Here is a 1,117-nt window from a genome sequence, read left to right on the forward strand (position 1 = left end):
TGAAAGATTATCTGTGGAATATTACTGCCTCAGCATTTGCCTAAGTGATCCAAGGAAACCACAGAAAAACTTGCACCAAGGCAGACGGACCCGGAATCGAACCGGAGTCCTCCCGAATGCTAAGCAATGGTCTAGACCTCTAGGCCATGCCGTTGGAAAAATCTAACCCATTACAAATTCTGCCTTTATATATCGTTCTTTGCCCCCGCACTGTTAAGCCATTTTAACCTTTAACGACGATGTTGTCATTGAAGATATTGTCGCCCTAATTGCTTTTAATGTTAAATTTGCAGTACCTACTTTCGTTTGGAAATCACCCTAATGAGGTTCTTCGAATTTGAATGCAAGTGGTACTGCTTGGTATTTACTGCTAATGACATTCTCGGAAAGCATTTAGTAGATATAACATATTATTTTTCAAAATATTTTGATAATATTTATAAATTTAAAATATTAAATTTAACTAACCACTACACATCGGGTACTAGACTTTAATGCTAAATATAAAAATAAGAAACTTTACCAAAAGGTATCTACAAGGATGCCCTCGGAGTAAATGTTCTTTGTTCCTATGTCTGAATAAAATAATCCAAATATCTTGTACTATTTTTTTTTTCGCTGAAAGATCAATTTGTGTATTGAAGGAAGGGTCAATTAATGCGTTGGAGATAGGATAAGTCTCACAATTATCGACACTATTTTGTTTAAAAGTCATGATTTAAAAAGCAATTAGCTTTAGAAGATCGAAATGTAAATTATCAATTACTTACTGAGTAATACTGTAGCTTTCATAAAGTATTTTAATTAAAGGTGAAACGTCGGTGATTGTTTCTTCAATAAAAAATAGTACGTATTTTACCCTATTAAGCTTTAATTCTGCAATAAGTACAACTAAAAAAATCAGGGAGGAATAATGAAAATTAAAGGTACCTATTTATAATTAAATCTAAATGTATGCTCTATTATTTGAAATATGTAACAAAATCCTAAAGGTAGAATTTAAAGTTCCCATTTAAATATTCCTTTTAAAAAATATTGTAAACAAAGTTCCTTCTGGCATAAAAACATGTTGTTGTTGTCGTTTATCCGTATACATCTGGTTTGGATAGTGATAGGT

The sequence above is a fragment of the Agrilus planipennis genome, unplaced genomic scaffold (assembly GCF_000699045.2).
Source record: "Agrilus planipennis isolate EAB-ADULT unplaced genomic scaffold, Apla_2.0 scaffold52, whole genome shotgun sequence".
Taxonomy (NCBI): Eukaryota; Metazoa; Arthropoda; class Insecta; order Coleoptera; family Buprestidae; genus Agrilus; species Agrilus planipennis.